Source organism: Phocoena phocoena, chromosome 2 (genome assembly GCF_963924675.1).
Source record: "Phocoena phocoena chromosome 2, mPhoPho1.1, whole genome shotgun sequence".
Lineage (NCBI taxonomy): Eukaryota > Metazoa > Chordata > Mammalia > Artiodactyla > Phocoenidae > Phocoena > Phocoena phocoena.
The window spans coordinates 21189187-21205061 of NC_089220.1; the positions used below are offsets into that span (position 1 = coordinate 21189187).

Here is a 15875-nt window from a genome sequence, read left to right on the forward strand (position 1 = left end):
GTGATTAAATTTTATTAATTAAAACAGGAGACCTATGATACATTCGGAATAAAACAATAGCAAAAGATAATGGCAGCAGCTAAATGTGCATAATACACAAACATATATTACTCTGATAATTGTGATTAAATGTTCCTCTCAAGATAACTGCTGTCTTCAATTTCCAACAATAAAATTAATTTTTCATTAAACACAGATCTATGCAACTGCTATTGCCATCTAATGGAGAAAGTGACCATCTTTTCCTCCACATTATATCTACCCGATAGTCAGTCCCTGTTAACCTGTCACTCTCCTCCCATGAAAAGTCCAGTCCCTTAATGTCCTGCTTCCTCTGTTCAAGGTCAGTTGGTAGAGGATTCTGTCCTATAACACGCACTGGCCTAACCACAGAAGGGCTCCCTGGACGTAATAAGCATGAGTCACGTCCTAGTGCTACATTATTCTTTGCTGTTCCCTGATGCTAATTCACACACTATTCAATTTGATAATTCAGGGTCCTTCTTTTTCTAGGAAACATGGATATGAATGAAGTCAGCCCCTTCATCTCACTGACTCCTTCCCAGAGACCATCATCAAAGGTCCGTAATGAAGGCATAAATTCAACAGGCTTCAATCTTCAGGTTGGAAGGCATAAAAAGTAATGTAGCCTTTTCAACTACACTCAAATAATTATTTTACCCTGAAGATAATGGGCCATTTCCACAAATGTCCTTCATCCTCTCATATAAACATCATAAGTTTTAACATGTTGTGATTTGTAATAATTCTGCAGTGTGTACTATCTCAGAGAACTAGACGTATTTATTCCTATATGCATTCTCTGATGTGTGGTCTGTCTTAAGTATTGCTCACAAAATTCACCAAATTAATTACATTTGTAAGGATTCTCCCAAATATGAGTTCTCTGCTGACCACCGAGGGCGCACTTTTTCTTAAAAGTGTTTCCATGTTCACTGTATCTGTATACTTTCTGACCTGTATGAATTATCTCATTGCACCAGAAGTGTGGATACTTGATGAAAACTTGTACAACATTTACTACATTTGAAACATTGCTCTTCAAAATAAATCCTCTATGTTTCAGAGCTTTGATTTTCAGGTACAAGCACACATATTGCTTTGCATGGTTTCTCTCAAAGATGTACGCTGAGGAGTCTAGTGCACTGTGAGGCCTGGATAAAGCCACTGCTCATATGTTTGCAGGGTTTCTCTTCAATGGACTCTTTCCTGTTGCCTAATACTTGAAGTCAAGGAAATGTTTTGCCACATCCCTTGCATTTGTAAGGTACAACTTCAGTATGTCCCATCTTGTGATCTTTTGGTAAGATCCTTGCCACAAAGGTTACATTTATGAGGTTTCTCTCCAGGATAAATATTCTGATACCTAGTGACAAGTGACCAATAATAAGAAACTTAGCCATATTGATTGCATTCATAAGTATGAAGGATTTTGTGAACCCTCAGTTTAAGGCACAACCCAAAAGCTTTACCACATTCAGTGCTTCTGTAGTGTCCTGTCCACTATGGAAAATCTGATGATTGGTGAGATGTGAGCCCTGGGTAAAGGTATTTCCCATTCATGGCATTTATGAGGTAACAATCTCCAGAATCAATTCCGTGGTGGATGAATTCCTTGATTTCCCTCCAGTATGACTTTCTCAACGCAGCTAAGATGTGGAAACCTGTCAACACCGTTGCTTAAAGTCCCTCACCAATACAGATTCCCTGACAGTAAGTTAGCCTTGAAAGTACACTGAAGCACTTGTCACGCTCGTTATATTTGTAAGGTTTCTTTCCAGTATGAATTCTTTGGTAGAGCTTAATGTAGGAATTTTTACTAACGACCTTGAGACATTCATGAAAATTCCACTATTTCTACCTAGTATGGATTATCTGATGGTAAGTGAGGTTTTGCCATACTCATGACATGTGCATGGTTTCTCCTCTGTGTGAATCTCCCAGGACTTTAAAGTGTCAAGTTTGAATGAAGATCTTCCCACGTACATCACATGAAATATGGGTTTCCACTCTGTATTTATTACCTAATGTGTGGTGAGGATACAGATGTGAGTAAAGTCTTTTCAACACTCATTATTTTTCAAAGGTTTCTCTCTGGTATGAATTTTCTGATGAAGCAAAACAATGTTTTCGACTAAACACTTTGCCACACTCATTACCATTATAAGGTTTCTCTCCAGTATGAACGGTCTGATGACCTAAAAGATGTGAATTTTGACTAAAGACTTTCTCACATACATCACATTGATATGGCCTTGCTCCTGTGTGGTTTCTCTGATGTCTCATGAGGAATGAGGCATAACAAAAGGTTTTCCCACACTCGTTACATTTATAAGGTCTCTCTCCAGTATGAATTGTCTGATGAACTGAAAGATATGAACTTTGACCAAAGACTTTCCCACATACATCACATTTATATGGTTTTGTCCCTGTATGGATTATCTGATGTTTTTTGAGGAGTGAGGCATAATAAAAGGCTTTCCCACACTCATTACATTTGTAAGGTTTCTCTCCGGTATGAATTCTGTTATGAACTCTAAGGTCTTCCTTTCTACTAAAGACCTTCCCACACACATTACATTTGTAAGGTTCCTTTCCAGTATGAATTCTCTGATGAATTACATGGTATGAATTCTTGCTAAAGATTCTTCCACATACGTCACACTTATGTAATTTCTCTCTTGTATGGAGAATCTGAGGTCTATTGAGGTATGATACGTGCAGAAAGATTTTGCCACACTCATTACATTTGTAAGTTCTTTCCCTCTGTGATTTCTGATCTTGTGTCACTATTAAAGACTGCATATAATTACTCCCATGTATATTACAAATGTTCACTTGGACACAAGGGGAAATTCCCTGAAGTGGTGAAAATGAGGCACTACCCTTCACACTCTTGTCAGCTTGATTAATTTCATCAATTTTCTCTTCACTTTTACATATATGCAGTTCATCCAGAAAGCTTAATGGAAAACTATTTTCAACAGGCTTGATTCCTGCAACACTTCTTCCATTTCGATTTCTCTCATCAGCGAGATTATCATTTTGGTTTACTGGCATTCCTTTGCAATTTCTTTCCTCATCACTCTGCTGAGAATCAAATTCTCGTATATTTTCCCGGATGACTCTGAGGTAAAAATGTTTCATTTCATTCCAGTTATGTCTTTGGAACATCAGTGTTTGGAATACTTCTCCCCTACCAGTGTTTGCTTTTAGTTGTAATTTCTTAATCACATGTATATGAGAGATATCAAGGGAGAGCAGGTTCCTGTAGGTCTCCAACATCACGTCCCTGTACAAGGCCCTCTGAGCAGGGTCCAGGCATTCCCACTCCTCCTGAGTGAATTCTATGGCCAAATCCTTAAATGTCAGTTGTCCCTGAGAAAGAGCCATTTCTGACTCCTTTTCTTTTCCCTTCCTCCTCTTCAGGGCTTCTTCCTCAGACAATAGGAGTCTTTAGAGGTCATCTGTAACAGCAACGTCTGGATTTACGTAGGGTGGGGGGCCGGCTGCTGGGACTTAAGGTTCGTAGAGATGCCCACACCAGAAGGTGGAGAAAGGTGGACCGCACAGCACAGACTTAGGAGAAACTTACGCTTCCCAGTGTGACCTCTACTATAGTTTTTTTAAACAAAAACTAAGTTGGGAGCCACAAAGAGAAATGCCACTTTCTTCAGAATTTTATTTAAGGAAATATTCAGATTAAACTAGCCTTTATTGAATGCCTACTGAATAGAAAATGCACCTAACATTCTAAAGCAAACTATGAGCATATTCATACTATCATATTAGAAAACCAGACACCAGATCTAAGCCTGAATTCAACTTAAAAAATAAAATTAAAAAACTAATACAGGAGGGACTTTTGTATGGGAACAGGAATAGGGTATCCACTTTGAAAAGCCACTCTAGAATTGAGGTTGTGACTTGTTATCTGATAATGTAAATGCAAGTCATTTTTGTAATTATTTTTAATAAATTCTACCCAGTTTGGATGAGGCCATCAACACGTTAATGTCAATTCAGGTTTTGAAAGAGAAAACAAGACAGCAGTCACAATCAAGATGCCCGGATTTCTCCCAATTACTGCCCCCAATTATTTTCACACCTATTGCTGACATGTTTAATCTCCTTCTCCTGGCCTAACCATCAGTCAGCTCGAATGGGGGAAGAATGCTAGCTAATGCATGACTCAACAGAGTGTAGGTACAATTTAGGTAATTAGAAGCCTATTTCATTTCTTCTCTCCCACTCGTAAGTGCACTTGGAAGGAATGTGCATGCTGAGCTTCAGGCCTTTAACTTGCGGGGGGATGATGTATTGACCTTCTTTAAGCCCCTTTCTTTACCAGTCCTTCTCTGTCTCCTAGGACACGGAAGATAATTTAAAGCTATTGGATGATAATCAATAAGCAAGGGTGGTCTCTATTGCCTGACTCAAAGGTCTTTGATCTAGTAAATCATCAACTACCGCTGCCTATATTAACCTTCCAGTTAACTGGGTGACCTGGACTGGTCCTCTTATTCTTCAGGTAGATGAGGACATGAGCCACACAGCAGTTTTCTGCTGCTGAAGTGAGTCTGCAGTTCACTTGGGCTTGGGGCTTGTCTCCAGTTTCTCTGCAAAGGACTTCCCTCCTCTCCTCAAGTGGTGAGAAATCTCTTTCCATTTGGCAAAGGCCTGAGGCATAGTTTTGTTGCTTGACTTGGGGACATTCATATGCATCCCCTTCATTGGTTGCAGGCCTGTGAGCGCCAGACTGTGAGATTCTGGAGATTCAAATATATGGAACGGGAATCTCTGACCAGAGGACCTTCATTTGTAACAAGTATCTTTGAATTGCACTTGGAGCAATACTGGGACAGTGATGAGCACAGAGGACTCTGTTCCAGGAATCTGCATTTTAACAAACTGTCTGGGCAATTCTTTTGCACAATGAAGTTTGAGAACCTCTAATCTCAAAGGGATACAACAAATAAACAACTGACTTGCACAATCAAGTAAGAATGGAATAGAGGCTAAATAAAGCTACTAGCAATTTGCTGTAGAACAGGAGAAAACAGAAAGAGATCAGAAGTTCACTGAATGCCCTTTAAACTGCCCATGAGGTGACTAGAAGGTGATGATTGAGAATGGGAGGGATGATGTTCAGACAAAAGGAACAGCCTGGGCAAAAGCTCATGGAAATAAGAGTGCAGAGTTTATTTGGGAATTTGGAAATAATCCAATAAATTAGGGATTTGAGGTGTACAAGGTGGCGGGAATTGAAACTGACAAGGAAGTAGGAGTCAATCACAAAGCACCTGAATACAGTCCTTCAGAGAGTGAGGGCGGGGATCTAGTCCAATGATTACGAGCAAATTTAAATAATCAGAAATCACAGAGAGATGGAAAGAATAAATGGGATGGGGGCCAAAATTATTCAACATTCAAGATACATTTACCCACTGCCCATTTCATATTTTATTCAGTCCCATATTAATTGAATGCCTGACACAAGAGTAGGCTCCAAAGAAATCATGCTCAACAACACAAACATGGTCTCCCTTCCATCGTAGGGCTTACAGTTTAGCATTTACTATGTGGCAGGCACAAAAACCAAAATGGCACCTCAAGGAATTTACGGTGTAAAAGAGGATTGTCTCACACACACACACACACACACACACACACACACACACACACACATCACAGTAAACCACAAGAAAGGCAGGAATGAAACGTTAGAGGACTAAGTGAAGAAGGACTACTTGAGAGGTTCCTTAAAGCATAAACAAGATTTTTGGCCAAGGGAAGATGGAGGAATAGAGCATTTTAGTCAGAAGGAAAGAAAGCAATTAAAGGGAAACACAGGGCTTCCCTGATGGCGCAGTGGTTGAGAATCTGCCTGCCAATGCAGGGGACACGGGTTCGAGCCCTGGTCTGGGAGGATCCCACATGCCGCGGAGTGACTGGGCCCGTGAGCCACAACTACTGAGCCTGCGCGTCTGGAGCCTGTGCTCCGCAACAAGAGAGGCCGCGATAGTGAGAGGCCCGCGCACCGCGATGAAGACTGGCCCCCACTTGCCGCAACTAGAGAAAGCCCTCGCACAGAAACGAAGACCCAACACAGCCATAAATAAATAAATAAATAAAATTTAAAAAAAAACAAAAGGGAAACACAGAATGAAAACAATGAGGATGATGATGACATGGCAATAATGTGTCTACAATGTGATAGGCAGATCTGTCTTAGACCAAACTTCCTATAATTTTTCTCTACAATACCCTAACAAGTAACATGAATAAAATTAGCACTGGTAAATAATAGTATAAACAAGAAGAAAATGAGGACCCATAGAAGAAAGGATAATATTTATAGAACGTTTTATGTTTTTCAAAGCATTTTTACATATATTATGTCATTTGATCTCCACAAACACCTTAAAAACAGGAAAAAAAGAGTATAAAAACTAGTAAACATTGTGTATTAAATGTCTAATCTTTCACTTTTATCCTAAACTCTTAAAATCTTCCATTCTCTTCTTTTTTTTTTTTTTTTTTTTGCGGTACGCGGGCCTCTCACTGTTGTGGCCTCTCCCGCTGCAGAGCACAGGCTCTGGACGCACAGGCTCAGCGGCCATGGCTCACGGGCCCAGTCGCTCTGCAGCATGTGGGATCCTCCCGGACCGGGGCACGAACCCGTGTCCCCTGCATCGGCAGGCGGACCCTCAACCACTGTGCCACCAGGGAAGCCCAATATCTTCCATTCTTAAGCGGTTTTTTGTTTCTTTTCTTTTTCAAGGTATTTTCATTTTAATCAAAAACTAGTTTTACTGTTTTTAAGAGGAAAAATTAAAAACCAAAAATTGCCCATAATCCCACCACCCAAATATCCCTTGTCAATATTTTTTAGCTTTTTATTTTAAAATAATTTTAAACTTAACAAAAAATCTGCAAAAAATAGTACAGTTTCCATATTTCCTTCACTCAGCTTCTCCTAATTTTAACTGACACAACCATAAGTATTACAATTAGCAAGCCAGGAAATTATCACTGGCTGAAGTGAACCAGAGATCTTATTCAAATCTCACCAGTTTTTCTCCTCATGTCCTTTTTCTGTTCCTGCACCCCACGCTGCATTTAGTTGTTTTGTCTCTTTAGCTTCCAATCAAAGACATTGCTTCAGTTTACACTTGTCTTTCATGATCTTGATACGTTTTCTGAGTACTGGTTAGCTTATTTGGTAGAATGTCCCTCAATTTGAGTTTGTATAATATTTTCTGATTATTAGTTCAAGGTCATACATTTTAGGCATATGACAGAATATCATAAAAGTGAGGCTCTGCCCTTCTCAGGACATTGCATCAAGAGGAACATAATATGAACATGTCTCAGAACTTACAATTACACGGTTAAGGTGATGGCTCTTGAGTTTCTCTCCTGTAAAATTACTATTTCTTCCTTTGTAGTTGACAAACATCTTGGGAGAGATACTTTGAGACTATGGTATTATACTATTTCTCCTCAACGTTTGCCCACTGATTTTAGCATCCTTCCACAGGTCGTCCTTGCAACAATTACTATCATGGTGTTGCCCGGTGGTGATTTGGTATTTCCCTCATTCCTTCTATATATATTAATTGGAATTCTTCTGTAAAAAAAGAGCTGTCTCTTCTCCCCATTTATTTGTTCAATTATTTAAATGAGGATGGAGACCTGAATATTTTTTTATTCTTTAAGTCATAATCCAACATTATTGTTACCTTTTATGTTGCTCAAATTGTCCACTTTTGCCATTGGGAGCTCTATTAGGTGGGTTTCTGTTCCCTTTTGACAACACTTCATCTTTTTAATTAATTTTTTTTATACTTCTTTGCTTTCAGATACTAGAAGATGCTCCAGGCTCATCTTGTTTTTCCTTGCTCCAGCCCTAGAATCAGCCATTTCTCCTGCAAGGAGCCTTGATTCCTTTTATCAAAAATGAGACTTAGACACCAAGATCTAGGCACTACACATGCTCATTGCTACTGGAGCATTATTGTTCCTTGGCCTTCTAAAGGTGTTCTGATTCCAACTCCGATTCCCCCATACCACCAAGCAATGCTCTGGCACCAGCTTGGTATCCTACCATTCAACTCAATTCTTACACATCTTCCCAGAGATAGTGGCAGATCCCACAGGTTAAGGGCTCAGTCCCACAAGGCCACCCCACCCACTCTCTTCGGTCACCAATCACAAGCCTAGGTTATTACCTATGTTTCTGACCAACTGACTGTAGTTCAGAGGTTCCAACAACCCCCTCCTTCGGTTTGATTAATTTTCTAGAGCAGCTCACGGAACTCAGAGAAATATTTTACTTACTAGATCACTAGTTTACTGTAAAAGGATATAATTCAGGAACAGCCAGATGGAAAAGATGCATAGGGCAAGGTATGGGGATGCTACATGCCCTCTCCAGGTGCATCACTCTCCCCAAATTCCCACATGTTCACCAACTGGAAGCTCTCTGAACCTTGCCCTTTTGGTTTCTTATGGAGGATCATTACATGGGTATGATTAATTAAATCACTGGCATTGGTAACTGATTCAACCTCCAGCCCCTCTCCCCTCCCCGGAAGTCAGTCATACCCCTCATGGTTGTTTTCCTTGCAACCATCCCCCATCCTTAGGTCACCTCATTAATATAAACCCAGTTATGGCGGAAAGGGGCTTGTCGTGAATAACAAGACACCCATTTCACCTTTATGGCTCAAGCGATTTCAGGAACTGAAAACAAGAGACTAAATATTTATGACAAAAGATGCTCCAATTGCTCTTATCACTCAGAAAATTTCAAGGGTTTTGGGAGGTGAGAGCCAGGAACCCTGGATGAAGACCAAATAATATGAGAAATATATTTTGGTCATCTGAATGGCCAAATACATTTTTCTTATAAATTACAGTGTTGCAATCTCTAAGCAGACAGACTTGGGAAATATGTGTTGTATACTAACCCATGCATATACACTCATTTATATTTTTATCAATTTATCTGTATACATATTTAAAAAACATGAGTTCATACTGATCCTTCCAATTCCAATCCAACACTGTGATGTTGATTCTAGCCTTCCCCTTTTCCTTACTAACAATCTTTTTTTCCAACAGTGAGGAGCCTGGCTCTCATTATTAACAATATACTCACTTATTCAACCTTAGTATAAACATAAAGGGTTTAGTTACAGAATTGCTAAATTGTATTCCTATGACAAAAAGATTTACTAACTAAAGTATATAATTTGTATACAGTTCTTTCATCTCTAGCCTTAGAGCATCCCATCAAAATGCTTTGTTCCAAAGTCACCTAGGCAAGCACTTGTTTCCCCCAGCCCCTTCAGAGTGGTTATGTTTTTCATTCATAATACAATTAGGTTTATTTACTACTATTTGTATTCTACTTTGGGTTCACCCTCCAACATTCTGGTTGACTGTATACATGTATTTATTTTGAGAGGTATGTAAAACACTTTCCATAATTTTCTTTTTAATCCATTTAGAGATATAGATCTCTTTGCTGGGCACCTACCATGTGCCAAGGACAGTCTGGGTATTTTTATTATATAAGACTATAAAAACATAACATGCCATTTTAAAGATTAATATCTAGGTTATGAAACCTTATGCCAAGAAAAAAACTGATTTACCTTATCCACCAAAAGATGGTGCCCCCTGGGACTTCCCTAGAGGTCCAGTGGTTAAGACTGTGTTTCCACTGCAGGGGGGCACAGGTTTGATCCCTGGTTGGGGAACTAAGATCCTGCATGGCTTTTGTGCACATTCCAATCACCTTAGGAACTTTTTAAAATCCTGGTGCCCAGCTCATCCCCCAGAACAATTAAATGAGGATGCCTGGGCATGGGAGTAAGGCATCCATAGTTGTTAAAGATCTCCAGGTGATTTCAATATGCAGCAAAGTTTGGGATAGAGAATGGTTACCAAAACGACCAAATATTTAGATCCTACCACAGCTCTAAAACTCTGTGAAATAAAAATGATTATCTCTCCCTCCCTATCATAAATAGATTTTCAAAGACAAAGAGCTTTGGAATTCTTAGAGAAAGATATTATGTAAATACAGGATACTATTATTGCGAGTTGGCAGGTGTCTAGGACATATAGTTTATTCTCTTTAATCATTCAAATGAGGCCAAATGTCCCAGGCATGTGGAGTCAGCCCATCATTATGCCTAATGATGCCACTGAGGATCCAAACACAGGTGTTGTGAGCAGCAACAGGAGCGATCTTCGAGTTCCTTTCTACCACGGGGACACCCTTCAGCCGCACCTTTCAGCCAACCTCGTCGCCCCACCGCCCCCCCCCGCCCAGCCCCGAGGTCTAGGATCTGCCACTGTTCAGTTTGGGCTCAGCAACATGTATTGCAGAGCAAATGGTATTTTCTCCACTGACCGATGGGTATAAAAAGGAACAGACCTTACCCTTTTATCCAAGGCACATCTAGCCTCATTATACAAAATGAGGGTTTAATATTATTCCACTCATCTGAGTCTAATTCAACATCAAACGCACCCCAATCTAACAGCAAAGTTTAGAACTGCTGATATACCACACAGTAACCTCCTGAGCCTTGTTCTTTCTTCACCAGTAACTATAGCAATAAAAGGTTGGAAGGAGAGTATAAATATTTCAAGGCCAAAATAAATCTTTAAATGTTGAACAACCGGGTTACATGATGGGTAAACTGGAAACTGGTCTTGAGATGGCAGCTTGTGGAACAATGACAGAAAGAGCAAAACCTTGGCCATTCCTCCCCATCAGTACAGCATTAGTGGATGTCAGCTTTGTAATAGCTTAACCGGCTAAAGCCAGCAGATGGTGTTTTTATGGCCCTATACAAACAGTATCAAGTCATTTTAACTCTTTCCCCATAACTCAGGTTTCCAATCCAGGCTGCACTTGTCCACCTCTCTCGTCCTCTGAGATGCTCATGAGGAAGAGTCCTAACATTTATTAAGCACCCATTATGCACTAGACACTTTTCATAGGGATTTATTAACCAACTGGGGTTAATACATAGACCAACTACCAGCAGCAGAGCCAAGAGTTTGTGTTTGACTTCATGGCCGTGGCTCCTCCCACTATGGTCCTATCATTCTGAACCTCTATTTTCACTGATTAAATGCACAGGGAGGTCTTCCCTGGTGGCGCCGTGGTTGAGAGTCCGCCTGCCGATGCAGGGGACACGGGTTCGCGCCCCGGTCCGGGAAGATCCCACATGCCGTGGAGCGGCTGGGCCCGTGAGCCATGGCCGCTGAGCCTGTGCATCCGGAGCCTGTGCTCTGCAACGGGAGAGGCCACAACAGTGAGAGGCCCGCGTACCGCAAAAAAAAAAAAAAAAAATGCACAGGGACAGGGGAAAACAGCTGAAAACTGTTTGCTGAATGATTATCTTCATAGTCCATGACTAAAAGCATCCGAATCAGTATGGCTTGTTCCTATTTGAAATTATTACCACTGTGAGTTTCTCACGTGTTATTTGATATATTGGTTTTTCTGTTTTACACTTGTAAGAAATATTGTCTCTTCAGATATGAAACTTTATCATCGACTTCTTCCAATCCAATTAATTTTGCCATGCATTGATTAAACTCTTATTTAAGCATTTCAGCATTTTAAAACACAGTTTTCTAATAGGTAAAGTCATGACTTTCATTCAAAATCGTATATGTCAAAGATTTTATTCAACTAATTAATTAATGAGTGAACAAGTGAGATATATATAGCCAATTTAATAAATGAATGTTAAGACAAGTTTGCTGGGTTACATACAAAATTGACTAATGCCTTACAGGGCAATATTTCATAACATCTGGGGTTATCCCTTCCAATAGACTGGTATTATTTGCATCTCTACTGGACAAAAATTGACAGGTTAACCTATGCCCATATACAATTGTAAAACAGAACAGTCAATAGAAAATCAAACCCAGACCTGGGCTTAAACACACTGTGATATCTTTTGCTTGTTTCCAAGTTTTTGATAATTTGTCGGACAGTGTTTAAGACCCTAAAGTAGAAGAGGTATGTATATACAGTGACTAGGAAGGTCAAATCACATTCTGCAATGCCCTACAGGGGTTCAAAACTTGGATACATTCATAACTTGAAAGGCATCTATAAGTAATGTAGTATAAGTTGTACCTATTTGTGCTGAAATAAATCAAAGTTAGAGGAAGATTATTATAAGCTGAGTTAATTAAGGAAAGACAGCATCTTGGAAAAGGAAGGCATCTTTTGAGCAGAGCTTGATAGAAATTGTAGGATGTGGTTTAATGAAGATAAAAAAGCAGAGGGATCCAGATCAGCATTAAAGGTAAGCTCAGAGATGAATCTGTTCAACACTGGTTCACAGACTTGACAGCACACTGCTTTCACACTGCTTTCACCTGTGGAGTTTTTTAAACTCCTGCTGCCCAAGCTGTACCCAGGCCAATTAAAATCAGCATCTCTACTGACCCGAACATCAGTAGTTTGTGAAGCTCCCCGGGTGATTTCAACGGGCAGCCATGGCCTCTGAAGTGTGGCGCACAGACTGGTAAAACCAACAGCACCTGGGACTTTGTTGGATCGCTAGGCTTTCAGCATCCCCTCCCCCATCTACTCAAACAGAATCTGCGCACCAAGATCCCAGGTGATTCACCACACATCGAAATTGGAGATGCTTCAAGATACTCTGCTGCCATTCCCACCATCCCTGACTTAGGAACCACCTGGAGCATTTGATTAACATGCAGCAGTTCCAGGCACCTCCCTTACGGAGTTAGGGATTCAGAGATAGAGTCAATAGAAGATGGGGTTTAACAAGGGATCCTTGACATTCTTATCAGAAGTTTGGGAAACGCTGCAAGCAGTTCCTCATTTGCAGGTTGGTCGATAGCCTTGACTATCAGACTGAAGGAGATTTAGCTTGATCTGACAGTGGTTCTCAACTCTAGTTACGCATAAAATTACCAAAAGATGCTTTTCAAAATACAGCTATCTTCACCCCACCCCCAGAGACTATTTGGTCTGGGTTTAGGCATAGGTGTTTTTGGTTGGTTGGCTGGTTGGTTGATTTTGTAGCACGCTAGCCAATTCTAATCTATAATCAGGGTTGAAAAATCACCGTTAGGAAGCTACCTCCTCTTGAAGGAGGGACAAATGTGATGAAAGTGGTATTTTAGGAAGTGTTATCTGACAATAAAATATAAACTACAGATTAGGTATTTAAAAAATCTAAAGATAACTCCTAGCTAGGTTGTAGTGATCAAGTACTGGGGATAGTGTTGGAATGGACAGGAAAGGTCTATAAGCGCAAAGATCAGAAAAGATTAATAACTAATTAGGACTACAGAATGGAGAAAATATGGAGGATTACAGAAACATGCCTACAAGACTGTGGAAAAGGGAAGGAGATGGGGTAGAATCAGCCCCAAATTGGAAACTTGGCAAAGGGAATTAATGGGGGGGGTAAATGGTTAATTTTACATGTTACCTTGACTGAGCCATGGGGTGCCCAGATATTTGGTCAAACATTCTGGTTGTTTCTCTGAGGGTTTTCTGGATGAGATTAACATTTAAATTTGTAGACTGAATAAAGCAGACTGCCCTCCAGGTCTCATCCCAACAGTTGAAGGCCCGAATAAAACAAAAAGCCTCACCCTCCCCTGAGCAAGAAAGAACTCCCCCTGCCTGACTGGACTTTGGTCTTTTCTTGCCTTCAGACTCAAATTGAAGCACTGGTTCTTCCTGGGTCTCAAGCCTTCTGGCCTTCAGACTGGAACCACACCATCAGCCCTCCTGGGTCTCCAGCTTGCTGACTCTTAGGACTTATCAGCCTCCATAGCCACGTGAGCCAATTCCTTATAATAAATCATATTTGTAAAATACATTGGTTCTGTTTCTCTGGAGAACCCTGACGAATACAGTGGGTAAACATATTGTGTTCAGTTTTAGACACAGTGGTTGATTCTTAAAAGCAAGTGTGGAAATAAACGAAGATTAAACAAATGAAACAGATGTGATTTCTTCAGAGCTTGCTATAGCAAGGGAGTCAGCCACCATCACCTGCACTTGGCTGAGAACTGAAGACAGACAGGGTAGTAGGAAAGAAAAAGAAGGCTTAAGGTATGCCCTCACTGGAGGCTGCTGGCTAGGGAGGCTGAGGGTCTTCTAACTAGAAGCAGGTCTGCAAAGCATATTTGTCTTTCTCTGGTTGGTTCCTAGTTGGAGACAGGGGCCAAAATTAAGGAAGCTAGGGGACTTCCCTGATGGTCCAGTGGTCAAGACTCTGCACTTCCACTGCAGGGGGCATGGGTTTGATCCCTGGTTGGGGAATTAAGACCACATGCCGTGCGGCACAGCCAAAAATAAAAAAATTAAGGAAGCTTGCAGTCATTGACCAAGTCCTGATTATTCTGAGCCAACTGCTGCAGAGCTGTGGGTCAGAGTTCTATTGTCATATATGGTTTGGCCCTTGTCCATTTATATATTCACTCTCTCATATGCTACATGAATGCCCTACTATATCAGGTCCCTTCTTCCCAGATTTTTTTTTTTAATGAAGTTTTTCATCTAGTTCAACATATTCAATACTATTTGGCCACATCCACATTCACATTTAGATCTTTCTAGGACTTACTGAGGATTCTGGAAGAGGGGAAGTGCTTCAAAATGTAGGTTTTATTATCTGTCGACAAGGCCAACAGATCAGGAGACAACTGCCATTGAAAAGGTAGTGTATTACACCTACAGATTCCAATAGCTGGGGCCATGGCACTCCATGGGGGCTGCTACACAGGAAAGCACAGGAATTGGTCAAGAGCTTCCAGGGTGGGCAGACCTGGGCAAGTGCCTTTATTGTGGTTTCTCCGGGAAGAAACAGGCAAACCAGAGTAAAGAGGTTTAGAATTAGCTTGTTTAAAGAATCTCAGAAGGCTCTGAGCCATAGGGACTGTCCCTAGGGGTGGGGTACATGACACTGAGGTGACCGGGGCAGGAGAACAGGAGTCCTGAATGTGACAGCCTGGTACAGGAGGAGGTATGGGCTCTGGATTAGTTGGTCTGCATTTGAAAGGCAGACTTGAGGGAGAACTGTTCACTGTGTTAGGAGCTGGCTAGCCCCAGAAGGGGCAGTTCCTCCAGGGTCAGCAAGTCCCTGGATATCAAAGCATCAAAATGCAAAAAAGTTAAAACATGGCTAATGCAGAAAACCTAATTAGAAATAGAAATTCAGAGCCCCCATTCTCTATAAACTGCCAACAGCACAACAGTTATGACAGCCATTAGAAATGCTTAATGTGACATTTCAAACGACAAGAGCACTTGACACCACCATGACTCATCTGGGCTTTGTGCCTGGGGTATTAATAGTAATACTGAGACACAAAGACCAGCAGCCCCCAACGAGTAAGGCTTTAGCATAAAGTCTTTCATTTCTGAGCTTCCCCCTTTCAGAATAAACCAAGGACAGACCTCTGTTTTCCCTGGCAGCTGGGACACTTGAGAGCTGCTTAGACCCTTGCTCATCCATCATATCCTTCTCCATGGCCCTGGAGGTGGTGAAAACATTGTTTTGCACTGTTTCTGCAACACCCCAAGGATTTTCCATTAAGGTAACACTTCCCTTGGTCCTTTATAAGTGAGAGTGAGGGCCGGCACACAGCTCATTTACCTGATGCTCATTTTTTTTTTAATTTTTTTGATGCTTAGGAGATTAGCATTCCTCTTAGGACATGTTTAGAAGAATTCCCTATAAAAAAGGGCAATGAACTCTTCCCTGCAATGGGATGGAGGGCACTGAGCAAACTCTTGGACTCAGATAGGCTTGGATTTG

At 40.9% G+C, this 15875-nt stretch overlaps 1 pseudogene; it reads right to left on the reverse strand.

Annotated features, from left to right (window-relative positions):
* Nucleotides 1–2094: 2094 nt before the first annotated feature.
* Nucleotides 2095–3414, reverse strand: LOC136118339 (zinc finger protein 813 pseudogene; annotated as a pseudogene).
* Nucleotides 3415–15875: the final 12461 nt, after the last annotated feature.